This window comes from Lissotriton helveticus, chromosome 1_2 (assembly GCF_964261635.1).
Source record: "Lissotriton helveticus chromosome 1_2, aLisHel1.1, whole genome shotgun sequence".
Lineage (NCBI taxonomy): Eukaryota > Metazoa > Chordata > Amphibia > Caudata > Salamandridae > Lissotriton > Lissotriton helveticus.
The window spans coordinates 327,934,116-327,961,627 of NC_136058.1; the positions used below are offsets into that span (position 1 = coordinate 327,934,116).

The 27,512-nt window shown below is 45.6% G+C and overlaps 2 non-coding genes across 2 annotated transcripts; both read left to right on the forward strand.

Moving 5' to 3' along the window:
• Positions 1-11,640: 11,640 nt before the first annotated feature.
• Positions 11,641-11,712, forward strand: TRNAH-GUG (transfer RNA histidin (anticodon GUG)). Its single transcript has one exon. It is a non-coding gene; the product is annotated as a tRNA-His (tRNA).
• A 1,006-nt stretch (positions 11,713-12,718) lies between these two features.
• Positions 12,719-12,793, forward strand: TRNAC-ACA (transfer RNA cysteine (anticodon ACA)). The gene has a single exon. It is a non-coding gene; the product is annotated as a tRNA-Cys (tRNA).
• Positions 12,794-27,512: the final 14,719 nt, after the last annotated feature.

The window sequence follows — 27,512 nt, forward strand, 5'->3', positions numbered from 1 at the left end:
AAGTGTATTAAGATCTGTGAATTTAGCTCTTTTGTAATGTTCCTCTACACCTAGGAGATCTCTGATATTTTTTTCATAGTGGCTTGTGTTAAAGACTACCACTCCTCCCCCCTTATCTGCTGGCTTAATAGTAAGCTCATCGCAGTTTTGTAGTTTGGCGAGGGCTGTTCTTTGCTCTTGTGTTAGGTTATTGTTAGGCTTATTAATGTCCTTCCTATTATATAATTCTTTGATCTCCATTTCTACAATGTGTTCGAATATTTCTACCTTTTTGTCTAGTTGATTCAGGTTGGGCAAAAATGTAGACTTGGGTTTGAATCCTGTGACACTATCTAAGGGAGTATAGTTTCTATTTTCAAAGAATTGGTTGAGTCTTATTTTTCTAAAAAAAAAATTTAAATCACTTTCTAAATTAAAAAGTGGATAGAAGTTTGTTGGTGCAAAACTAAATCCTTTTTGTAAGACTTCCTCCTCTATGTTAGTTAATATTCTACTCGAGAGATTGACTATCGGAAGTTCTTTTACCTCCAATACTGTTTGCTCCTTGTGGCTATGTATTCTTTTGTACTGTTCTGAGGTTGATGGTTGCGGGGGGGATCCTGACGATTGAAATTTCTGTGGTTCCTCTGGCCCCGGAATGGGCGTCTTCCTAAAAAAGGCTCCCTATCAAAGTTACGGCCAGGTCTATTGTCCTGTGCTCTCTCTGATTCTTCCTCGCTCCCTGATCCAGATGTTTCAGAGAATGTGATTCTCCTATTGTCACTTCCTCTTGAGTATACGGGTCTTTGTACATAAGGTCTCTCGTTCCCTGTATCATTTTTATTTGTAAAATGGTCCTTATTAGTGTAGGGGTATACTGCTTCTGTTGAATATTTCTCTACGTCCTTTTTGAACTTTTTAAGTTTTTTATTAGTTAAATACTCTCTATATCCCTCTACGTCATAATTGATTTCTTCTAATTTCTTTTTGGCGTCTTCAAGTGCTGGTGATTGTAATACCTGCGCTTCCAATTTGTCTATTTCTTTTCTCTCTATCTCTATGATTTCTTGTGCTGTTTCTATAATTAAAATAAGCCAATCTCGGCTACATCGATTGGCTATCATAGTCCAGGTTTCTATGAATTTAGGACATTCCACAAATAGACCAGGTTCGTTTCGTACTTGCAAACCAATTGGAATGACTCCTTCTTTGAGGTAATCAATAAGAAATTCTGCCTGAAGTTCAGTTCTGATTAGTTTCTTTTTGGTATTTAGAATCTTCACTAATTGTTCATGTCTGCTACTATTCAGACTTTTATTGCTCCCCCCTTTTGGATTAAGGTTCATGAGTCTATTATATTGGTCTTCCGAGAACCCAAAGGTTTTAAGTTTATCCATATTTTGAAGTGGTTGCTAGCAAGCAACTTACTAGGACTCTGGGAACCAGAGTAAATGAGACAACTGCCTCTCCAACCAGTTGGTTGTGCAAGTTATGTAAAAGTAAAGAGAGAGGAACCCCTTGGAATAGACAAGGGAAATAGGGTGTTAAACCTGAAGAGATGGGACCATTCCCTTGAAGCATATACTGAATCTAGCTAGAATCTAGCTATAACACGTTCATTAATGGAATCACAGAAACATACAATATTATTCAAAAGGTACAAAAACATTTATTAAAATGACAAAGATAAAAACCAGTTCACAATTATACATCATCTATTACAAAAAACAAATAAAATTATTAATCAACTAATAAGACAGTTAGACAATTTCTTGTGACCTGCACAATGTAACGGACAGACAAAAGTTGCAAAACATGAAAATTGTAAGATACAGGTGTACATTCAATACTACAATTTGATCTCTCCCTGGTCATGTAAACTGAAACTTGTATATCAACAAGGGAGGAGGAGATTTGAATTGTACTGGGTTTTGGGCGTCGACGCGTTTCGTTGGTTATGCCGTATTGATCTTCCACCTTTTTCAAGACTACAAGTTCGGTGTCTGTCTTTTTACAGGGTCTTTGCAATTATCCTATAATAAATATACATACAATTACTATTCTGTTTACATCGTTAATAAATACAGATGCATTGTTGTAAAATAAAATCCTTGAGAATAGACCTAGGTCTCCACATTCTCTATTATGTAAAAATAGTACTAAATCACACAGTGCATTCAACATTTCCTATATTGTGTTAATGTAAACCTATATACATTTCTATGTTTACTTCCCCCTTAAAAAGGTGCAAGGCTCACTTTGTGGGGGTGTCCGGAGACTAAATCTCACCATTGTTGCTAGGAATGGGCACACAATAGAATTCCTGGTATCTATGTAGAGAAACATTGTTGGTGGTGACCTAACCCTGTCCTTACAGATCCTATCATTATCAAGCAGAGGGCAGGGTGGGGAAAGGTACTTGTAATTGAAAACAGTTAGCGTGAGGAAAATTGAGAGTGCCAACATTTATCTGTACTTTATCATAATTAAATCAAAATTAAAGTTGGAGTGTGGTTGCCTGGGCTATAGTCTATACTTGTGTACCGGGTAGCGAGGACCCTTAAGTCTACACAGTGGCCCAGAGCTAGATGAATATCTAAACCCGTTTTGATAACATTAAGTATTGGATATACCTGTGGTTAAACGTGTCGTAGTAGAATTGATATAAACCACGACGCTGGACAGTTGAAGTATTTCTCAAAGCTGCCAGAAGTGTTCCATCTATTTAAGAGACATGTTGGAAATCTACGTTAAACAATTATTTATTGTTTGATTACCCGCTTGTCTTTGTAAAGTCAAGTTTCAACACGTACCTTTGGAATTAGTTGATGTCATAAAGTATATAAAAAACGTATTATAAGTTGACAGAGCCAGTGTTCCCTTGGATGTTTCACTTTAATAGCATTACAGTGTCGCTGCTCAAAACTTGTGAGTAAATGCATTTTTTACTCTGGGCTTGGTATTCCCTATGGGAAATTTCTGAAACATCATTGATCTATTTTGGAATTCGGCTCTTCCTTTCACAGCACTAAACAGAGGGAATGGACTATGAAACCAATTGACAAATTTGTTATACTGTTTGGTACTTTCTTGAATCGCACTAAAGAAATGGCTTAGAATACTGGGCAGTGATGCAGTCAATCTATTTCTCATTTCACCTGTCTCCTCAGTCTTACATATATTCCACCTCTTCTCTGTGCATTCAAAGTATGTGTTTGTTTGAAGCACTTCATTTTTGTGCAACGTAGGAACTATTAAATTTCTCCTTGAAACCTCTGCCTACGTGCAACATGTATGAACCCTTGTTGCAGTTGCAAGAAGGCTGGTATGAAGAATCAGGCCATTTGCAAACACAAAATGGCTTTTTCTGATGTTTTAAATGGAAGGTATTCGAAAGAGGTGTTTGGGTTTACCTTCCAAATACCGAATTGTAGTGGTACTTAGAAATGTTTTTCCACCATAATTTGGCCCAAAACTATCATACTTCATCACCATCTCAGTGATTGTGGTAACCAATCCTCAAATGATAAGATGTCCCGTAAAAACCTCTTCCCCTTTAAGAATGTTTCAAAACAATCATTGTATGTAGAGGCATTGGTCCTATGTACCACTGCCTATTCAAATAAAATAACAATGAAACAAATAAATCTGTTTTTTAAATGATCCAGTTTTCCTGTAAAAAAGAATATTAAGGAGTACTTCTCTTGTTCCACAGTTTCAAGGTTGTACTTTCCGGCACAACTTAGTATGATCCTCTCACTCTTTCATGATGTACTGATGTTTTGTCATTCTGATTTTACTGAAAAGCTGTGGATATAGCTCAGTGGTAGAGCATTTGACTGCAGATCAAGAGGTCCCTGGTTCAAATCCGGGTGTCACCTCACATTATTTTGATTCTGTTGTTTGTAATTGGGACTTTTCATCAATTCCATTTGGATCATCTTTGACAGAGTCAGTGTTCCCTTGGATATTGCACTTTAATAGCATTACAGTGTTTGCTCCTCAAAACCTGTGAGTAAATGCAGTTGGTTTTTTTAACAATTTTTATTGGCTTTTTATCAGCATAGTAATACATACATATGGCAATATATTTATCCTCATATATATATAGACAATTATTATTCATAACAAGGATCAGTACGTTACATCTTTTCTCGCTCTATCATAGATAGCAGTATACATGTGTTCTCACCACATACGATGACCATTAGACGATAATATTATTAAGTGGTAGTCTTTTACGTGTTGCATATTCGTAACTATTTCATCAACAAACAAGTATATCAGTAATACCTTCGTATCCCATTTCTTTTCTGGTTCCTTCCCCTCCATGGGACTCAACAGGAATATATTAGATAGCTTAGTTTGTATTCCATCCTATGGGCTTGTCTCGGGGTCAGACAATTCTTGTGGGGGTTCACATATATTGCCTCGATATTCATTCCATTTCCCCCATATTTTGGACAATTTTTTGGGGCAACCTCTGTGTACATAGACCGTCCTTTCTGCCACCATTGCTGCATCCATATCGTTCCCCCATTGTGTTCTTGTAGGTATTAGGTTAGACCCCCATTTTCTAGCGATATTACGTTTAGCCAGAGCCATGCCTAGTGTAGCCCATGTCTGCAGCCCTCTATTAAGATCCGTGGGTGACCAAATATTCAATATGCAGCACCTTGGTTCTGGTTGTAGCTCTACCCCACTAGCTTCCGAGATCTCTGACATAAGTTGGGCCCAGTATGTTTGTATTTTAGGACAATCCCATAGTATGTGGTAGAACGTTCCCTGGAGACCACAACCCCTCAAGCAGTCAGGCTCCGAAATGTGTCCCAGTTTGTGTAAGAGGGTGCGTGAATAGTATACTCTATGTAGTATCTTTAGTTGTACAAGTTTTAACCGGGAAGGGATCGACGCGTCTCTTGCAGAAGCTAGTGCATGTAGCCAGTCCTCATCGTCTATATCCCTTAGTTCTACCTCCCATTTACTCCGAAGGATTATCGTGGGGTCTTGAAGGTTGTTTAGTAGTTTACGATATGTGAGTGATATTGCTTTCTTTTGGAGATGTTCAGTTAGGAGCCTATCTTCCAAGGGGGAGGAGTCGGCCAGTGTGGTACCGACTGGGATGGCCCCTTGTAGAGCATGTCGGATTTGCGTATAGCGATAGAGCTCAATATCTGCCATCCCGTATTTTTCTTTCAAGGCTTCGAATGTGATGATTGCTCCCCGGTTCCACATATCCCCTATCTTGGAAATCCCAATTAGATCCCATTGCCTAAAACCTTTAGTGCTGGCCAAGGTACCAAGGCTCCGTGTGTCCCAGAGCGGGGTGGCAAGCGTGAGTACCCCCTCCCATCCTAGGGCTCTCTGTGCTGTGTGCCATATCTTGACAGTGTGGGCCGTTGGGCCCGCGAGTGTATGCCTTCGTTTGTTGGTGTATAGGGCTTTCATCAATTTATCTGCGGGGAGGATAGTTCTGTCAAGGCTGTAGGCTGGATCATGTTGTGGAGTGTGTAGCCATTGATTAATGACTGTTAGCTGAGCAGCCCAGTAGTATAGTTTAACACTTGGGAGTGCGATCCCTCCGTTATACCAGCTGCGGACAAGTTTGGCATGGGCTATACGAGCCGGTTTTCCGTCCCATAACAAAGAGGAAATTTCTGCTTCAATTGCTTTGAAATATGTGGGTGGGATCAGAAAAGGGGTATTTTGTAGTGCGTAGAGAAATCGCGGAAGCGAAAGCATTTTAAATAGCGCTGCCCTTCCCAACAATGTCAGTGGAAGGGAGCGCCAATGTTTCACGTCCGCCTTGAGACTCAGTAGGGGTTTTGACAAATTTTCCTCCATGAAAATTGAGTCGTTTGGCGTGACATATATTCCGAGGTATCAGAACCCCCTGGTCACTGTCTGCACCGTGCATGCGGGAGGTCGTGTGGGCATTTGACCGTGTAAGATGTATATGACCGACTTTGTCCAGTTAATCGTGTAGCCTGATATTTCTCTATACTTCTCCAGGACGGCTAGTAGGGTGATCAGGGATGTAGTTGGGGACATTAAGTAAATCAGTACGTCATCGGCGTATAGGGATATACGGTCTTCCCAGTCTGGCTCCCACTTGATCCCACGGATCAGTGGTTCCGTGCGTATTATCACCGCTAGTGGTTCTAAGATGAGCGCGAATAAGAGCGGGGACAGTGGGCACCTTTGTCGTGTACCATGACCCAGTGTGATCGTACGTGAAGTGTGGCCATTGGCAACTACCTGGGCTAAGGGGGCTGTATAGAGTAATTTAATCCAATTACAAAATTTGGGGCCAAAACCCATCTTCCGGAGCACTGCAAAAAGAAAGGGCCACTCCATGGTTGTGTCTAAGGATAGGATGGCTGCGTCTTCTCGTAGTAGTGGGATACGGTGAAGCACTCCATTAAGACGTCGCAGATTGAGCGACGTATTCCTACCGGGCATGAAGCCCGATTGGTCCGGGTGAATTAAGGTAGTGAGATGTGGTTGTAGTCGTAGTGCCAATAGTTTCGCCAAGACTTTGGCGTCTGTGTTCATGAGTGATATCGGACGATATGAAGATGTTTGGTCAGGTGGTTTGCCAGGTTTATGAATAGCGATAATAGTGGCTAATCGCTGATCCTCCGTTAAAATACCTCGTGTTAGGCAGTCATTATACATGGGGAGCATGGTAGGGAGGAGTTGCCGGGCCATTGTTTTATATAGTTCTACCGGTAGCCCGTTCAGCCCCATTGCTTTGCCTATGCGTAGGGCTGCTAGTGCCTTCCCCAGTTCCTCTACCGTTAGGTCATCCTCTAGGGTTTGGGCGTCCTCTTGAGATAGGGTCATAAGTGGTATGTCATGTAGGAATCTTGTACTGTCGTCTTCTGTCACCCCGCTACGGGCAGTGTATACCTGTTCATAATATGAGGCTAGTTCCTCGACTATGCTTTGGGGGGAGGTAGTGTGTGTACCATCAGAGAACGTAAGCTGGGCTATCCACCTGTCCGCTCTGTCTTTCTTCTCAAGCCAGGCTAACATTTTCCCGGTTTTATCTCCGAGCTCATATATTCTATGTAGGGTGTCAGTGTGTCTAAGTTTGGCCATGTCTTCTGCGTATGCCCTGTATTCGCGCGAGGTTAGGGTGAGTGTTCGTGCTGTGTCATCTGTGGGGTCTGTAGCGTGAGCTAGTTCTGCCGTGAGTACGGCTGCTTCTAAGGCTTCTATGGTCTCCCTTTGGGTCCATTTATATCTTGTAATAGTGGAGATGGCCTGTCCTCTGATGACCGTTTTATATGCTTCCCAGAGGATGGACGGGGAGTCAACTGATGATAAGTTTTCTTCAAAGTAGTGTGTAGTTGCAGTGTGTAGAGCTTTAGCGATTTTGTGATTTTTGAAGTATCCTGGGTAGATTGGGTAGATTCTCTGTCGCCTTGCTGGCTGTGTGGTGTATTCCAGCTGTACTGGGGAGTGGTCTGATACCCTCTCGGTAGGTGTTCTATGGAGAGTATCATTTCAGGGGGTATTGCCAGTGTCAGTATATAATCTATTCGGGAGAGACTGTTGTGTGCTCCCGAGTGGAACGTGTAGTAGTGGTCAGTTGGGTGTTTAGTCCTCCACATATCCACCAGCCCCATTGCGTCTTGAAATTCTTTAAAGAGGTGGCATGGCCTAGACTGTTCCCGGGGAGGCTGGCGGTCTATTGTTGCATTAAGTACAGCATTAAAATCACCCCCAATGATTAGGTTCCCCTCCGGCAGTTCCAGGAGTAGTTTCCCTAGATCCTGAAATTTTCCTTGATGTAGTGATGGAGGGACATATACCGTGAGAATGTTGTAAGCCCGCCCTTCCCATTCACCTGTGACTGCCGCAAAGCGTCCTTGATCATCTGCCCAAGTGCGTTTGATTATTAATGGTGCATTCTTGTTGACGAGGATTCCGACCCCTCGGGATCCAGAGGAAAACTCAGCGTGTATGACCATTTTGAAGCCCCATCGGTTTAGTGCCTGGCTAGTTGTACCCGTCAGGTGTGTTTCTTGCAGAAGGACTATCGTGGGCGCCCTTCGTTTTAAGTATTGTAGGGCCAGCCCCCGTTTAATTTTATGTCCCAGTCCGTTCACATTCCAGGAGATAACTGTTAACGAGGGGGAGGTTAAGTTATGTGATTGGGAATTAGGAATCAGTAAATCGGTATCTTCCATAACGTCTAATATGCAGGTGTGTCCGTAGAGGTACGGAGTATGGTTGTGTCAAGGTCAATGGCAAGCCGATGCCCGGGGGGGGAAATCTGGGTGTCAGGCCATCGTTTCGTGAAGTGGATGAAACGTTCAGAGCGAGTGATGAATGTACGTTGCAGGCTGGCATCGGTCGAGGCATCATGTCTAAATGGTTGCAATATAACCAAATTGAGTTTAGTATGCATACTTGCGTGAGCTATCCAAGCCATAAACATAAAACAAGAACATAACAAATACATCATGTGTAAACGCCATGCCCCCCTCCCTGCCTCCCTGCCCGGTGGACAAAGAACCGTCCACCTCCCCAACTGAGCAGAGTGCTTAAAGTCCCAACTTTTGAGCAGTGTTCGTGGGGGTGAGACTTCTGCGATATGTTTCGAGTCCCTCTCTCTGGGAATGTCATGCAATGTCTTTTTAGATTATAGTTTCTTACTTGCATGACGGCCCTCACCTGCGATTCAAATCTTACCACGTTCGACAAATATAAGTATGACCAAGCAGTTCTTCAGCTGTTGGCAGTCCCTGAGGCCGTCGGTGCATATGTTCGTGGTACAAAGTCAATCCTCCTGTATTCCCTGTGTAGAGCGGTGAGTACATTGCAGCGTTTGCAGTGGGTCTATCCCTGTCTATTCGGTTTCGTCGGTCATCTGTGAGCTTCCGTTGTTGAGATTCCGCCTGGGGTCGCGATTCTTGGGTCCTCTAGCCGGTCTCCAGCCCTCCAGCCAATCCTGGGCGTCTCGCGGTGATTCAAAAAAACAGGTTTTCCCTTCCGATTTGACGCGGAGTTTTGCAGGGAAGATCATCGAGTATTTGAGTTCACGAGCCCGCATTTCTTTTTTCACATCTGTGAATCCCCTCCTTTGTTGGGCCACTGCTGCTGTGTAGTCTGGATAAAAGTTGATTTCGGAATTGTCAATTTTGAGCGGTGGGCGCGTTCTAGCTGCCTGTAAGATGGCGTACCAGTCTCTGAAATTGAAGATGCGCACCAAAATAGGGCGAGGTGTAGCTCCCGGTTTAGCCTTTCCTCCGGGTACTCGGTGGGCCCGTTCCACCGAGAAATAATTGGACAGTCCCCTGGGTCTGAGCTGGTTTTGTATTAGGTCCTCTATGTAGAGGTCCAGGGCTGGGCCGCCCTCCGTCTCCGGCACAACTATCAGGCGGACGTTATTGCGCCAAGAGCGTCCTTCTTGATCGTCCAGTTTGGCCCTCATTGCGGTATTATCCTTCTCCAGTTGTAGGACCCTACGTTGTAGGTCAGACGTGTCCCCTACTAATCCTGTAGTGGTCTTTTCCACTTCTCCGAGTCGATCAGATATCTTTGCCAAGTCCGCCCTTATCAGGGACACGTCCGTTGATATGGTGCCCATTGAGGATTGCATCACTTTTAGGGTCGCCATCACGTCCTGGAGGGTGACCTTATCAGCGTCATTTGAGGCTCCGACTGGCTGGGGTGACGTTCGCTGTGCGTCCCCTCTCGGATTGTCTGGTGGGTCCTTGGTGTAAGCAAATTTGTCCAGTTTCAATGTCTGTTGTCCCCGTGTCCCCCTGCCACTCATGTTGTGCCACGGAGTAGGCTCAGGATGTGCCCTTAGTTGTTGCTGTGATTTCGAAAAAAAATGAAAACATGGCTCTTCAGTTAAGAATTCCATCTTAGACTACCTTTTTTTTGGGACTGTCCGCATGCGCCATGAGACTCCCTTGGGAAGTGATATGCTGCGCAATACAAGTATCCAGACTAGACTAGACTAGGGCAGTGGGTCCCGTGTGGGCAGATCCCGACGTTCGTGCTCTGTAGGCGAGTGGTTTGGCGCCACTGATTGCAGGAGCTGCCGTGGATTGTGCTGTCCAGGCTGGGGCCCCTCCGCCGTATGAGTCAGTGTGGGAGATGCAGAGTTGGACAGGGTATTGTCAGCATTAAGGTTGGACCGTGGGGCGGCCGGGTCAGATGATTGGTGTGTGTTCTGCTCCTTGTTTCCCTCCGGCGTGCCTTTTCGGTATTGCCCGGTGTGCTGTGACGGCCTGCGAGTCTGTATTTTGTTCGGGAAGCCACGCGGGTAAAAGACGTTCAGGCGCGGTAACCGGCAGTGGCCATAGGAGGTCTCCCTCTGCAGGCCCGTGATCGCCGGCGCTTCCCCGGCAGTGCTGGCGCGTTTCTATCGCAGGGGCCGCACTGGGCAGTCGGATGCCGGTCCGGAGTGATCAGGATCTCAGGTAGTGTGTGGGAGTATTTCTCCGGGGCTCACCCGTGCAGTGCGTACGCCCACCCGCGTTGCGGTGAACTTGCCTGACGGAGTCCGCTCCGCACTTCAGTCCCCGGCTTCAGGCGCGAAGAAAGGCCGTAGGGCACACCTCGCTGTAACTCCTCGGATCAGTCGTCTAGCGGAGGCAGGGTTGGCTCGTTGCGCACCGGAGAGGAAGTTCTAGTAGGCAATACCGAGTATGGGTTGCAGTATTGCGGATAAGTTAACGGATTTATGGCGAGAGGGCTGTTCAGTCACGGAGCTCCGTTATTTTGCGGCCATCTTAGCCGGCTGCTAGCCACGCCCCCGTGAACGCAGTTTTTAACACTCGGCTTGGTATTCCCTTTGGGAAATTTCTGAAACATCATTGATCAATTTTGGAATTCGGCTCTTCCTTTCACAGCACTAAACAAAGGGAATGGACAATGAAACCAATTGACAACTTTGTTATACTGTTTGGTGCTTTCTTGTATTGCACTGAAGAAATGGCGTATAAAACTTGGCAGTGAAGCAGTCAATCTATTTCTCATTTCACCTGTGTCTTCAGTCTTACATATATTCCACCTCTTCTCTGTGCATACAAAGTATGAGTTTGTTTGAAGCACTTAATTTTGTGTAACGTAGGAACTATTTAATTTCTCCTTAAAAGCTCTGCCTAAGTGCAAGATATCCGAACTCTGATTGCAGTTGCAAGAAGGCTGGTCTGAAGAATCAGGCCATTTGCAAACGCAAAATGTCTTTTTCTGATGTATTAAATCGAAGGTATTCGAAAGGGGTTTTTGGGTGTACCTTCCAAATATCTAAGTGTAGTGGTACGTAGAAATGTTCTTCCACCGTAATTTGGCCCATAACAATCATACTTCACCACCATCTCAGTGATTGTGGTAACCAATCCTCATTTGATAAGGTGTCCCGCAAAAACCACTTCCCCTTTGAGAATGTTTCAAAACGAACATTTTAAGTGCAGGCATTGGTCCTATGTACCATTGCCTTTTCAAATAAAATACCAATCAAACATATGCATCTTTTTTTTTTAAATGATCCAGTTTTCCTTTAATAAATATTATTATGAACTACTTCTCCTGTTCCACAATTTCAAGGTTGTACTTTCTGGCACAACTTAGCATGATCCTCTCACTCTTTCATGATGTACTGATATATTGTCATTCTGATCTTTGTAGACAGATGGGGTTATAGCTCAGTGGTAGAGCATTTGACTGTGGATCAAGAGGTCCCTGGTTCAAATCCGGTTGTCCCCTCAGCCTATTTTGATTCTGTTGTTTGTAATTGTGACTTTTCATGAATTCCATTTGGATCATCTTTGACAGAGTCAGTGTTCCCTTGGATATTGCACTTTAATAGCATTACAGTGTTTGCTCCTCAAAACCTGTGAGTAAATGCACTTTTTAACACTCGGCTTGGTATTCCCTTTGGGAAATTTCTGAAACATCGTTGATCTATGTTGGAATTCGGCTCTTCCTTTCACAGCACTAAACAAATGGAATGTACTATGAAACCAATTGACAAATTTCTTATACTGTTTGGTGTTTTCTTGCATCTCACTAAAGAAATGGCTTAGAATACTGTGCAGCGATGCAGTCAATCTATTTCTCATTTCACCTATGACCTCAGTCTTACATATATTCCACCTCTTCTCTGTGCATCCAAAGTATGTGTTTGTTTGAAGCACTTCATTTTTGTGCAACGTGGGAACTATTTATTTTCTCCTTGAAACCTCTGCCTACGTGCAAGATGTACGAACTATCATTGCAGTTGCAAAAAGGCTGGTCTGAAGAATCAGGCCATTTGCAAACGTATGATTGCTTTTTCTGATGTATTAAATGGAAGGTATTCGAAAGGGGTGTTTGGGTGTACCTTCCAAATACCGAATTGTGTGGTATGAAGAAATGTTTTTCCACCGTAATTTGGCCCAAAACAATCATACTTCACCACCATCTCAGTGATTGTGGTAACCAATCCTCAAATGATAAGATGTCCCGTAAAAACCTCTTCCCCTTTAAGAATGTTTCAAAACAATCATTGTATGTAGAGACATTGGTCCTATGTACCACTGCCTATTCAAATAAAATAACAATGAAACAAATATCTGTTTTTTAAATGATCCAGTTTTCCTTTAATAAATAATATTAAGGACTACTTCTCCTGTTCCACAGTTTCATGGTTGTACTTTTTGGCACAACTTAGCATGATCCTCTCCCTCTTTCATTTTGTACTGATATTTTGTCATTCTGATTTTACTGAAAAGCTGGGGATATAGCTCAGTGGTAGAGCATTTGACTACAGATCAAGAGGTCCGTGGTTCAAATCAGTGTGTCAGCCTATTTTGATTCTGTTGTTTGTAGTTGGGACTTTTCATCAATTCCATTTTGATCATCTTTGACAGAATCAGTGTTCCCTTGGATATTGCACTTTGATAGCATTACAGTGTTTCCTACTCAAAACCTGTGAGTAAATGCATTTTTTACACTGGGCTTGATATTCCCTTTGGGAAATTTCTGAAACATCATTGATCTATGTTGGCATTCGGCTCTTCCTTTCACAGCACCAAACATAGGGAATGGACTATGAAACCAATTGACAACTTTGTTATACTGTTTGGTGCTTTCTTGTATTGCACTGAAGAAATGGCGTAGAATACTGGGCAGCGAAGCAGTCAATCTATTTCTCATTTCACCGGTGTCTTCAGTCTTACATATATTCCACCTCTACTCTGTGCATACAAAGTATGTGTTTGTTTGAAGCACTTCATTTTTGTGCAACGTGGGAACTATTTAATTTCTCCTTGAAACCTCTGCCTACTTGCAAGATGTACGAACTATCATTGCAGTTGCAAGAAGGCTGGTCTGAAGAATCAGGCCATTTGCAATCACAAAGTGGCTTTTTATGTATTCATTCGAAGGTACTTGAAAGGGGTGTTTGGGTGTACCTTCCAAATACCAAATTGTAGTGGTATCTAAAAATGTTTTTCCACCGTAATTTGGCACAAAACAATCATACTTCATCACCATCTCAGTGATTGTGGTAACCAATCCTCAAATGATAAGGTGTCCCGTAAAAACCTCTTCCCCTTTAAGAATGTATCAAAACAATCACTGTATGTAGAGGCATTGGTCCTATGTACCACTGCCTATTCAAATAAAATGAAAATGAGACAAAAATAAATCTGTTTTTTAAATGATCCAGTTTTCCTTTAATAAATAATATTAAGGACTACTTCTCCTGTTCCACAGTTTCAAGGTTGTACTTTCCGGCACAACTTAGCATGATCCTCTCACTCTTTCATTTTGTACTGATATTTTGTCATTCTGATGGTACTATAAAGCTGGGGATATATCTCAGTGGTAGAGCATTTGACTGCAGATCAAGAGGTCCGTGTTTCAAATCCGGGTGTCCACTCAGCCTATTTTGATTCTGTTGTTTGTAGTTGGGACTTTTCATCAATTCCATTTTGATCATCTTTGACAGAGTCAGTGTTCCCTTGGATATTGCACTTTAATAGCATTACAGTGTTTGCTGCTCAAAACCTTGAGTAAGTGCAGTTTTTAACACTCGGCTTGTTATTCCCTTTGGGAAATTTATGAAACATCATTGATCTATTTTGGCATTCGGCTCTTCCTTTCACAGCACTAAACAAAGGGAATGGACTATGAAACCAATTGACAACTTTGTTATACTATTTGGTGCTTTCTTGTATTGCACTCAAGAAATGGCTTAAAATACTGGACAGCGAAGCAGTCAATTTATTTCTCATTTCAGCGGTGTCTTCATTCTTACATATATTCCACCTCTTCTCTGTGCATACAAAGTATGTGTTTGTTTGAAGCACTTCATTTTTGTTCAACGTAGGAGCTATTTAATTTCTCCTGAAAAGCTCTGCCTACGTGCAAGATGTACGAACCCTTGTTGCAGTTGCAAAAAGGCTGGTCTGAAGAATCAGGCCATTTGCAAGCACAAAGTGGCTTTTTCCGATGTATTAAATCGAAGGTACTTGAAAGGGGTGTTTGGGTGTTCCTTCCAAATACTGAATTGTAGTGGTACGTAGAAATGTTTTTCCACCGTAATTTGACCCAAAAAAATCATACTTCACCACCATCATCTTAATGATTGTGGTAACCAATCATCAAATGATAAGGTGTCCCGTAAAAACCTCTTCCCCTTTGAGAATGTTTCAAAACAAACATTTTAAGTGCAGGCATTGGTCCTATGTACTGCATATTTAAATAAATTACCAATGAAACAAATACATCTTTTTTTTTTAAATGATCCTCATTTCACCTGTGTCTTCAGTCTTACATATATTCCACCAGTTCTCTGTGCATACAAAGTATGTGTTTGTTTGAAGCAGTTAATTTTTGTGCAACGTAGGAACCATTTAATTTCTCCTTAAAAGCTCTGCCTACGTGCAAGATGTACGAACTATCATTGCAGTTGCAAGAAGGCTGGTCTGAAGAATCAGGCCATTTGCAAACGCAAAATGGCTTTTTCTGATGTATTAAATGGAAGGTATTCGAAAGGGGTGTTTCGGTGTAGCTTCCAAATACCGAATATCTGAAAAAGACACGTTAGTGATAGATTCCTTACTTTAGAATATCCCCAGGCGTCAGACTGGATCCGGAAATTTTTGCGTAGCAGTACCTTTGCGCGTCGGTAGGCGTCGTCTGCGGCTCCGCATGCGTTGTCGGCATCGTGAGCGCCGTGATGATGTCGTCGGAGTACTTAGACGCCGCCTCTGCGTGCTGACGCCAGTTCTTCTTTTTTCCGCGCCAGCAGCGCAGATCCGGAAAAAGTGGCACCTTAGTCTTTTTTGACTAAACTTTTTTGATCATTTTTGATCTTTTCTTTTTTGAGTCTTCGACTCTGGACGGTGCCGATAGGGATGCCAGGTTTTAAACCCTGTGAGGACTGCTACCGACTGATGTCGGTCACCGACCCTCACCGTCGGTGTCTCCACTGTCTCGGCGTCGACCATGACGACAAGACCTGCTCTGACTGCCGTGCCCTGACTTCGAAAGCTAGGCGGGAGTGGTCACGCAAGCGATTCGAACTCCGGCAGTCGGCCCCGCACCAGGAAAGGTCCCGGTCCGGACCGAGGTCGAGGGACCTGTCGCGGGAGCGGAGCCATTGGAGCTCTGGGAGTCAACATCACTCCTCAGGGACGAAGTCGTCAGGTAAGCACAAGAAGTCGAAGAGACGTCATCGCTCTTCCGACTCCCCCTGACACTCGCACAACGCGCCAGGGGTTCAGGTGGCACCGCCCACGCGGCACCGTCGGGGGAGTGAGGGACCTCATGGCCATGAGGAACCGCTCGATCTCCTCCGGCGTCGCGTGCGACCCAGGGACCGGAGGGTATGAGGCCGGACGCGATGCCGGAGGAGATCGAGCAGTTCCTCATGGCCATGAGGTCCCTCACTCCCCCGACGGGCTCCGCGGTGCCTTTGGTCCCAGCGGACCCGTCTGGGGGCTGTAGCGGCTCGGGGGCTTCGGCCCGACGCCGTCGGGTGATTCGGCCCCGGCAGCAGGCCCCCACTGGATCCGGTTCTGGATACGGGTCGTCGCCGGTGGACTTAACGACCTCCCCAGCGCCGGTCCCTCAGGTGTCATCCTCCGGCGCTGTCTTCGGGCGGCGCCGTCCCCGGTACCTCCCTCGATCCTGTTCCGGCGCCGGAACGGTGCCGCTGGGTGCCGCTTTCGAGGGCGTTCAGAGAATTCGTCTTCCATGAACCGGCCCCATCATTTGATCCCCCTGAGTACCAAGAGATGGGTAATGAGGAGTATTGGGAGGGGTCTGAGGACCCTCTGACACTGGAGTGTCAAACCCAGGAGGACTGGACAGGTGGACTTGGGGATGCCAGTGATCTGGACACTGGTTTTGTCTCCCCTCCTACCGTGGCTACGGAGGAGGGGGCTACCTACAGTGTGGTGCTGACGCAGGCGGCCAAGACCTTGGGCCTGGAACTCCCCGTCATGGCCATGAGGACTAACCTCCTCACTGAGGTCCTTAAACCGCAGTCAAGCTCGGCTGAGCCTCTGCTGCTGTTTAATGAGGCCTTGACTGACGTTCTTGTGGGCACTTGGTCCAGGCCCGCTACAGGTTCGCCTGTAGATGGGAACGTGGCCAGATGCCACCGCCCGGCCCCGGGCAACCCTTGTTTCCTGTCCACCCACCCCACCCCTGAGAACCTGGTGATCCAGGCCTCCAATTCCCAGACCGCATTCCCGTCGGCTCCGCCTGACAGGGAACCCAAGAGGTTTGAGCAATACGGCAAGAAGGTATTCTCCTCCCTAAGTCTGGGACTACGGTCTTCCAACACCGCATGCCTCTTGGGCCGCTACACCCACTCCCTGTGGGATACGGTCGCGGACGTGCTGCCAGAATGCCCGTTGGAGGTATGGGCTAAACTCGGCCAAGCCCTTGTGGAAGTGTGGAAAAGTAAATTTTGCCATGTTCTGTGTCCCTACGTGTTCCCCATCTTATGTTATGTGTGCATGATTAATATGCATATGTATTCCCCATGATCGATTAAAGACGCAATTACAGTTGTGTCCATCTCTAGTATGCCAGTTTCCAGTTCTCGTGAAAGCTACGAGTATTAGGCCTATGTAAAGCTACGTTGCCACGTTTCTCAGTGTGCACGTTATTTCATTGTAAAGTCCCCGTTTCTAGGCCTCAAAAGGGCCCGGACTCGGATTCAGCTCCTGTCTCCTGAACCCTCGCTGAGGAGCGATACAGCCCCCACCTGTATCCCTGACCCTTCACTTACTTCCTGCCTCACAGTGCCCGGCTCGTCCTGGCTCTGCCTGCCAGTCTGCCAAGAGTATGTTATGATTCTAGTTATCAGTCCAGCTCTCCTTCTGCATTCCTAAGCTACTGAATCGCATCAATAGTTTCCTTCACAGTCTAGCCTTTACGTCTCCATGTAAGAGAAATACTGTATTAATGGTCATTTAATATTCCCCAACACGTACTACATGTAGAATAATTCATGCACCAGTCTTAGAGTCTGTTAGCCTTTACCCTGATAACTTTTGGATTCTATCAACATGTTCTCTAAACATCAGATACTAGATAGTGTTTAGGTACATGTCGCTCTGACTCTCCAGACTTCAGTCTCTGCTCCTAGCGCAGAAGTCATAGCCCCCAGCTTCTCCTAGTCACACGTCATTGCCAGTTTGCGCGCACCACTAGGTTAGAGGTCCCGGCTCCTCAGGTAGCCCCCTCCATGTTTCCGCCCCGTTCATGACATATTCTGTCACGTTTACATCACATGTCTATGTTCACGCCTCTTGTTACACCTACTTTCACCCTTATCTTTCGCGAACTGCTACGAACCCCACCCACTGCTACGCCTACTGCATGTACTGTAATGCAATTGTTTTAGTATATATGCTTGTGCACTGTTATTAAAAGTTGCTAGCCATCCCAGATCTTGCCCGTGCAGGTTGTCCTGTTCCTGTCCTTTATGCTGTATTAAACCTGCAAACTCCTACTACCTCGAATCTTGACTCTTATTTATTGAGCTATATGTTATTGTTATATCCAGTCAAAAATAGAGGTATTATTTATTTATTTACCACATAATGGCGCCCGAACAGGGACTTGCCCTTTCCCCACGCGCCGGAGAAGCCACGCAAGCCCCCTGATCCTCTGCAGTCGTGACGGAACCATCCTGCGCAGTGGCAGATATTTCTGCTTCAAGTATCCCTCAGGCCCACGGAGGAGACGGAGGTTGCGGTCCAGCATCCAGACGAGGCGGTGGAGGAACGCGGCGAGTCCCGACCAGAGCCCAAGCCGAGAGTCCAAGGTCCGAGGTATCCGGAGGCCCACCCGTAACTGAAGTCCGAAGTTCGTCCGTCCGGCGTCGTAGCAGTCCAGTCCAGTCCGAGGCCTTCCGTTCTTGCTGCCCGGTGAGTACCGTTGCTGGGGTAGTATCTAGACAGGGTCAATTGCATTGTCTCTGGTCCGTGGGTTTGGGGTACACAGATCCAACACGAAGTGTCCACTTAGGTGGATGCGGGTCCTGACGTGTCTCTTTATGAGACCGGTAAGTTTCGTACTGTTTTAGCAGTGCATCTAGTTTCTGTTCTAGTCCGTTCTGTTCTCGAGAAATTCATGTATTCTGTTTTCAGTATTCCATGTAGTATTCTGTCCGAACTGTTATTTTAAATGTCATTCATGTATTTCAATGTTGTGGTATGAGTGATCAGTCTCAAGTCATTATTGTGTTCATTGTGTATTGTATTGTGTCTAGGCTCCAGCCCAGTCATGCCTTTGTTTTCTAAATTACGTCAGTTAAGAACTAGAAAAGGTCTGTTAGAAGAAGCAGTTCCTGTCCCGCCTAGGGACAGTCCAGGTCACTTTATGTATCAAAAGCATGGCATAAGCGCCATATTATATCTAGATTTATGGGTGGAGTACACCAAGGAATTAGAGGAGAAGTATAGATGGCCCGTATCAGGTACGTGGGATGCCGAGTGCATCATGCGAGTAGAAGAAGTATTATGGAAAAAGAAAGCCAGACAGTCACAGAAAGATGCCATCGAGTTATGGCGCAAAGAATCTCATAAAAGAACAGAAAAAGAAATCAGGAAGTCAGAATTAAGTAGGGAATTCACAGAAAGGGCCCAGGAAAGGGAACTAATCGAGATAGGTGAACGAGTTCAAACCGAACAGTCAGACAGACAGAGAAATGCCCTTATTAAGGGTATGTATCCTCTTCTTGCCGAGGGCTTGCCAAAAGCAACCCCGGAAGCATCCAGTAATTTTCCGCCACCGTTAGTTCCGACCAAGCTACGTCACAAACCGACCGCAGCTGATATTTTTCTCTCGTCCTATTTGGACGACACAGTCCCAGAATATGCAAATCCTGCTCAGCCAGCTCCTGTGAATAATGTAATTCCTGCTCCTCCAGTCACCGGGGCACCTGTTGCAGTACCTGTTACGGTACCCCCGGTCCAGCCCGTAGTACAAATCCCCGCCACATCAGTCACTCTGCCAGCACGAAGAGTATCAGTCGATGATTCCAGTATAGGGGCCGCGGGAGGAGGTCCTCCTGGTACCCCGCCGCCAAGTAGACGTTTAGGAGCAGTCGAGCTACATGAACGTGCGTTACAGCGTACGCCCAAATATAAGTCCATTGCAGAAATCAGGCGAGTTCTTACTGAATGCTGTTATGATCCAGTCCCAGGCGAGGATAGTATGGTTCTATATTCCATACGTATAAGACAGGTGTCCGAGTATTTGGTCACCCTACCGGATATGAAAGAAGATCTAGACAGAATGTATCGTTTCATTCGTACAGGACAAGATCCAGAAAGTATTGCTGAAGTCATGTCTCACAGGAAATCTGAGACCCAGTTTATGCTATTAAAGTTTCTGATCAATTGTTTAATACGGGAACAAGATTCCCCGACTAAAGATCCGACCGAAATGAGAATTCTGACAAAGTGGAGTGATAATATAGCCGAGGGTAAGCACAAGACCCTCAATAGTATAGAGAGTATGTACAAGAAAATACGTAAAGAAATAATAAGGTTACACGAACAACGCAGAGAAGCACAAGTAAGCGAGAAAGAAAATGACTCTTCTACTGAAGAGGTAGACGACGAGAATACCGCCAGAATAGCGTATGTAGGTAAATCTAGATTTCCAGACCGACGGTCACGCCTAGAACACAAGAAAGTCTTCCATCTTCCAGCACCGGAACAAGGCTCTCTAGAACAAGTATTTCAAGCTACCGATCAAATTCTGAAATCACGAATCGGTTATAGTGAATTAAGTACCATGCATGAACAAGAACTAGCCCGATCAGCAGTCCGATGGATTACTGATTCTACCACTTTTCCAGACGAAATAGTGGCACAAATGTTTCTGAAATTGCCCCCAGCCGAGCAGCGACTGGTGGGTATGTATATGATCCAGCACCTCATTACACTGTATGAGGGTCAACATTCCGATCCAGGTCCGTTACATGATGTCCTGAACGAGTTACTCCAGTATAGATGGAAAGGTTTAGGTACCGATTTAGTTAGTGTCATTCTAGAACAACGCCATAAATATAGAACGTTTCTGAACCCGCATTTTGTTCATGTCTCACCTCCAGAAAGTAAACCGTTTTACATAGACAGACAGAATCCGTTACGAGAAGTACACCCAGTTAGGACAGCGGGTGGTGAAATGCAACGAGTATTTGTTTACACCCCAGTTACCAAGATGGAACTCTTAGAAATGAAGAAATTAATTCCCTGTCACGACAAAGATCCAGCAGGGTTCCACCGAGAATTAAAGGACATGCTCCATATCGGAGAATACACGTATCCAGATATTATTAAAATGCTAAAAGTCCTGTTGCCTGCGGGCATATACGAAAAACTCAAGGAAAAAGACTGGGAGGTGGGAGAGAAAAAGATAGATTGGACAGCTCTAGAAGCTGAAGAAAATACACGTGTACCAGGTACCGGTCTAGGAGGTAAATGTAAAGAATTACCTGAACTATTAATACAAGTTTTGCCAAGATTATTAGCCACTAAAAAGGAAGACTGGGATGCAATCTCAGCCTGTAAACAGAAACAAGACGAAGACACTAGTGATTTTTATTCTAGATTCGAGAAATGCTTTAGCATTAACAGTGGTCTCAAGACGAGTAGTGAGTCATACCCTCATCTTTTTGTTACTAAACTAGTCGAGAATTCGAGTCCACAAGTTAAAAATCGAGTTTTGAAAGTCGAAAGTACCTGGCAAGCTAATACTCCGTCCCAAATGTTACAGATGCTCCAGTATCATCAGAATAGAATCAGAGAAGAGCAAGATCATGAAAGGAGACGTATGAAAGACACGAAAATGAAAGAACTAGTTGCACAATCTGTTCCTCAAGATAGTCAGAAGAGGGGTCCGCATCAAGCCAGTCATCCTGCAGCTCCCGTTAAAGGGACATGCAATTACTGTAAACAGCCAGGTCATTTTATAAACGAGTGTGCAGTTCTGAAACACAATATAGCCACTGGTAAGACTAAAGAAAGACCACGTCCGCCTAGACAAGAACAAGTTCCACAGACTTCTCAGCCACAGAATGCACAACAGACAGTTCCAGCACCGCAGCCTATCGCTGCAACTCAGCATGTTACACAGCAGATGTACCAGTATGCACAGTCCGAGTATCCAGAGTACCAGCAGTATTCATGAAACAGCCTAGAGAGGGAGGTAGGCTTGCCTCTCATCGAGATTCCTGTAGATCAAGAAGGTCCCTATGTTCATAGTCAAGTATTAGGGAAAGACAGAAAGTTTCTGATTGATACAGGGGCAAGTAGGACGACTATTAGTCACGACGAGGTTCCAGGGGCTCCGCTCTCAGGCTCAAGAAATGTTTCCCTTGGATTTTCAGGAAAGCCTATTGTAAACGAGATATCAAAACCAGTTACTCTAGAAGTAGGTCCATTGTCCCGAACTACTGACCTGTTACTTACGAAATCATGTCCAGAAAATTTGTTACAGAAAAGGGGGTGGTGATGAACAGAGTGCCTGAATTAAGCAGACCACTCTTACCCAGTCCAAAGATCAGGGCTTGATCCATCACCGTTTTTTAGCTCACTGCACCATCCCAGCTCAGAACTTGGCTATATGCAAATTAGTCTGTTCCTGTCCCAGTGCATGATGGGAACAGGGCAAACCAAACTACCAAGCCAATTCTTGTACTGGGAAGGAAACAAGCTTCCGGGGACCGGTTTCTGCCATTTCAGGCGTCTTCGGCCCGGCTTGCTTGAATCCTGATGGTGCAATGAGCAAGGGACTCACATCTGAGTATACCCTTCCACGCTTATGGTGGACAAAATGATTCAGAAAAGGGGGTGGTGATGAACAGAGTGCCTGAATTAAGCAGACCACTCTTACCCAGTCCAAAGATCAGGGCTTGATCCATCACCGTTTTTTAGCTCACTGCACCATCCCAGCTCAGAACTTGGCTATATGCAAATTAGTCTGTTCCTGTCCCAGTGCATGATGGGAACAGGGCAAACCAAACTACCAAGCCAATTCTTGTACTGGGAAGGAAACAAGCTTCCGGGGACCGGTTTCTGCGATTTCAGGCGTCTTCGGCCCGGCTTGCTTGAATCCTGATGGTGCAATGAGCAAGGGACTCACATCTGAGTATACCCTTCCACGCTTATGGTGGACAAAATGATTCAGAAAAGGGGGTGGTGATGAACAGAGTGCCTGAATTAAGCAGACCACTCTTACCCAGTCCAAAGATCAGGGCTTGATCCATCACCGTTTTTTAGCTCACTGCACCATCCCAGCTCAGAACTTGGCTATATGCAAATTAGTCTGTTCCTGTCCCAGTGCATGATGGGAACAGGGCAAACCAAACTACCAAGCCAATTCTTGTACTGGGAAGGAAACAAGCTTCCGGGGACCGGTTTCTGCCATTTCAGGCGTCTTCGGCCCGGCTTGCTTGAATCCTGATGGTGCAATGAGCAAGGGACTCACATCTGAGTATACCCTTCCACGCTTATGGTGGACAAAATGATTCAGAAAAGGGGGTGGTGATGAACAGAGTGCCTGAATTAAGCAGACCACTCTTACCCAGTCCAAAGATCAGGGCTTGATCCATCACCGTTTTTTAGCTCACTGCACCATCCCAGCTCAGAACTTGGCTATATGCAAATTAGTCTGTTCCTGTCCCAGTGCATGATGGGAACAGGGCAAACCAAACTACCAAGCCAATTCTTGTACTGGGAAGGAAACAAGCTTCCGGGGACCGGTTTCTGCCATTTCAGGCGTCTTCGGCCCGGCTTGCTTGAATCCTGATGGTGCAATGAGCAAGGGACTCACATCTGAGTATACCCTTCCACGCTTATGGTGGACAAAATGATTCAGAAAAGGGGGTGGTGATGAACAGAGTGCCTGAATTAAGCAGACCACTCTTACCCAGTCCAAAGATCAGGGCTTGATCCATCACCGTTTTTTAGCTCACTGCACCATCCCAGCTCAGAACTTGGCTATATGCAAATTAGTCTGTTCCTGTCCCAGTGCATGATGGGAACAGGGCAAACCAAACTACCAAGCCAATTCTTGTACTGGGAAGGAAACAAGCTTCCGGGGACCGGTTTCTGCCATTTCAGGCGTCTTCGGCCCGGCTTGCTTGAATCCTGATGGTGCAATGAGCAAGGGACTCACATCTGAGTATACCCTTCCACGCTTATGGTGGACAAAATGATTCAGAAAAGGGGGTGGTGATGAACAGAGTGCCTGAATTAAGCAGACCACTCTTACCCAGTCCAAAGATCAGGGCTTGATCCATCACCGTTTTTTAGCTCACTGCACCATCCCAGCTCAGAACTTGGCTATATGCAAATTAGTCTGTTCCTGTCCCAGTGCATGATGGGAACAGGGCAAACCAAACTACCAAGCCAATTCTTGTACTGGGAAGGAAACAAGCTTCCGGGGACCGGTTTCTGCCATTTCAGGCGTCTTCGGCCCGGCTTGCTTGAATCCTGATGGTGCAATGAGCAAGGGACTCACATCTGAGTATACCCTTCCACGCTTATGGTGGACAAAATGATTCAGAAAAGGGGGTGGTGATGAACAGAGTGCCTGAATTAAGCAGACCACTCCATCACCGTTTTTTAGCTCACTGCACCATCCCAGCTCAGAACTTGGCTATATGCAAATTAGTCTGTTCCTGTCCCAGTGCATGATGGGAACAGGGCAAACCAAACTACCAAGCCAATTCTTGTACTGGGAAGGAAACAAGCTTCCGGGGACCGGTTTCTGCCATTTCAGGCGTCTTCGGCCCGGCTTGCTTGAATCCTGATGGTGCAATGAGCAAGGGACTCACATCTGAGTATACCCTTCCACGCTTATGGTGGACAAAATGATTCAGAAAAGGGGGTGGTGATGAACAGAGTGCCTGAATTAAGCAGACCACTCTTACCCAGTCCAAAGATCAGGGCTTGATCCATCACCGTTTTTTAGCTCACTGCACCATCCCAGCTCAGAACTTGGCTATATGCAAATTAGTCTGTTCCTGTCCCAGTGCATGATGGGAACAGGGCAAACCAAACTACCAAGCCAATTCTTGTACTGGGAAGGAAACAAGCTTCCGGGGACCGGTTTCTGCCATTTCAGGCGTCTTCGGCCCGGCTTGCTTGAATCCTGATGGTGCAATGAGCAAGGGACTCACATCTGAGTATACCCTTCCACGCTTATGGTGGACAAAATGATTCAGAAAAGGGGGTGGTGATGAACAGAGTGCCTGAATTAAGCAGACCACTCTTACCCAGTCCAAAGATCAGGGCTTGATCCATCACCATTTTTTAGCTCACTGCACCATCCCAGCTCAGAACTTGGCTATATGCAAATTAGTCTGTTCCTGTCCCAGTGCATGATGGGAACAGGGCAAACCAAACTACCAAGCCAATTCTTGTACTGGGAAGGAAACAAGCTTCCGGGGACCGGTTTCTGCCATTTCAGGCGTCTTCGGCCCGGCTTGCTTGAATCCTGATGGTGCAATGAGCAAGGGACTCACATCTGAGTATACCCTTCCACGCTTATGGTGGACAAAATGATTCAGAAAAGGGGGTGGTGATGAACAGAGTGCCTGAATTAAGCAGACCACTCTTACCCAGTCCAAAGATCAGGGCTTGATCCATCACCGTTTTTTAGCTCACTGCACCATCCCAGCTCAGAACTTGGCTATATGCAAATTAGTCTGTTCCTGTCCCAGTGCATGATGGGAACAGGGCAAACCAAACTACCAAGCCAATTCTTGTACTGGGAAGGAAACAAGCTTCCGGGGACCGGTTTCTGCCATTTCAGGCGTCTTCGGCCCGGCTTGCTTGAATCCTGATGGTGCAATGAGCAAGGGACTCACATCTGAGTATACCCTTCCACGCTTATGGTGGACAAAATGATTCAGAAAAGGGGGTGGTGATGAACAGAGTGCCTGAATTAAGCAGACCACTCTTACCCAGTCCAAAGATCAGGGCTTGATCCATCACCGTTTTTTAGCTCACTGCACCATCCCAGCTCAGAACTTGGCTATATGCAAATTAGTCTGTTCCTGTCCCAGTGCATGATGGGAACAGGGCAAACCAAACTACCAAGCCAATTCTTGTACTGGGAAGGAAACAAGCTTCCGGGGACCGGTTTCTGCCATTTCAGGCGTCTTCGGCCCGGCTTGCTTGAATCCTGATGGTGCAATGAGCAAGGGACTCACATCTGAGTATACCCTTCCACGCTTATGGTGGACAAAATGATTCAGAAAAGGGGGTGGTGATGAACAGAGTGCCTGAATTAAGCAGACCACTCTTACCCAGTCCAAAGATCAGGGCTTGATCCATCACCGTTTTTTAGCTCACTGCACCATCCCAGCTCAGAACTTGGCTATATGCAAATTAGTCTGTTCCTGTCCCAGTGCATGATGGGAACAGGGCAAACCAAACTACCAAGCCAATTCTTGTACTGGGAAGGAAACAAGCTTCCGGGGACCGGTTTCTGCCATTTCAGGCGTCTTCGGCCCGGCTTGCTTGAATCCTGATGGTGCAATGAGCAAGGGACTCACATCTGAGTATACCCTTCCACGCTTATGGTGGACAAAATGATTCAGAAAAGGGGGTGGTGATGAACAGAGTGCCTGAATTAAGCAGACCACTCTTACCCAGTCCAAAGATCAGGGCTTGATCCATCACCGTTTTTTAGCTCACTGCACCATCCCAGCTCAGAACTTGGCTATATGCAAATTAGTCTGTTCCTGTCCCAGTGCATGATGGGAACAGGGCAAACCAAACTACCAAGCCAATTCTTGTACTGGGAAGGAAACAAGCTTCCGGGGACCGGTTTCTGCCATTTCAGGCGTCTTCGGCCCGGCTTGCTTGAATCCTGATGGTGCAATGAGCAAGGGACTCACATCTGAGTATACCCTTCCACGCTTATGGTGGACAAAATGATTCAGAAAAGGGGGTGGTGATGAACAGAGTGCCTGAATTAAGCAGACCACTCTTACCCAGTCCAAAGATCAGGGCTTGATCCATCACCGTTTTTTAGCTCACTGCACCATCCCAGCTCAGAACTTGGCTATATGCAAATTAGTCTGTTCCTGTCCCAGTGCATGATGGGAACAGGGCAAACCAAACTACCAAGCCAATTCTTGTACTGGGAAGGAAACAAGCTTCCGGGGACCGGTTTCTGCCATTTCAGGCGTCTTCGGCCCGGCTTGCTTGAATCCTGATGGTGCAATGAGCAAGGGACTCACATCTGAGTATACCCTTCCACGCTTATGGTGGACAAAATGATTCAGAAAAGGGGGTGGTGATGAACAGAGTGCCTGAATTAAGCAGACCACTCTTACCCAGTCCAAAGATCAGGGCTTGATCCATCACCGTTTTTTAGCTCACTGCACCATCCAAGCTCAGAACTTGGCTATATGCAAATTAGTCTGTTCCTGTCCCAGTGCATGATGGGAACAGGGCAATGTTCATAGTCAAGTATTAGGGAAAGACAGAAAGTTTCTGATTGATACAGGGGCAAGTAGGACGACTATTAGTCACGACGAGGTTCCAGGGGCTCCGCTCTCAGGCTCAAGAAATGTTTCCCTTGGATTTTCAGGAAAGCCTATTGTAAACGAGATATCAAAACCAGTTACTCTAGAAGTAGGTCCATTGTCCCGAACTACTGACCTGTTACTTACGAAATCATGTCCAGAAAATTTGTTAGGCATTAAGACACTGAAAGAATTAGGTGCAGTTATTTGCTGCTCCCCAGAAGGAATACGTTTGTTTTTACGTGACTTCAAGGGTCACTATGTTTTACGAGATTTTGATCCAAGATTATTGAATGTCCCCCAGCATCTATGGGCGCAAGGTCCAACTGATGTTGGTTTTATGCAAATCACACCCCATCGTGTGACTCTCAAGCAAGGTGTAGTCTTGCCACGAATCAGACAGTACAGACTGCCGCCTGAGGCTGTAGCAGCCTTATCCAAAATTATTGACGAGCTCATGGCTCAAGGAGTAGTTGCAGAAACTGACTCCAATGTATGTAATTCT